Source organism: Nannospalax galili, unplaced genomic scaffold, assembly GCF_000622305.1.
Source record: "Nannospalax galili isolate Female #2095 unplaced genomic scaffold, S.galili_v1.0 scaffold1200, whole genome shotgun sequence".
In the NCBI taxonomy this organism is placed as follows: Eukaryota; Metazoa; Chordata; class Mammalia; order Rodentia; family Spalacidae; genus Nannospalax; species Nannospalax galili.
This window is the reverse complement of record NW_008347131.1, coordinates 2,950,891-2,951,165: the sequence shown is the minus strand read 5'-3', so window position 1 is coordinate 2,951,165 and position 275 is coordinate 2,950,891.

Sequence of the window (275 nt, the reverse complement as noted above, 5' to 3'; positions counted from 1 at the left end):
AGAAAAACTGGAAGCATTCCCATTAAAATCAGGAACAAGGCATAGCTGTCCACTATCTCCACTTCTTTTTAACATGGGGCTTGAAGCTCTTGCAAGAGCAATAAGACCAGAGAAAGAAATTAAAGAATAATAATTGTAAAAGAAGAGATTGAATTATCACTTTTGCAGACAATATGATATTACATCTATGAGAGGACAAAAATTCCACCAGAAAGTTCCTAAAATTATTAACATGTTCAGTAAAGTGGCAGGTTACAAAATTAATTTACGAAAGT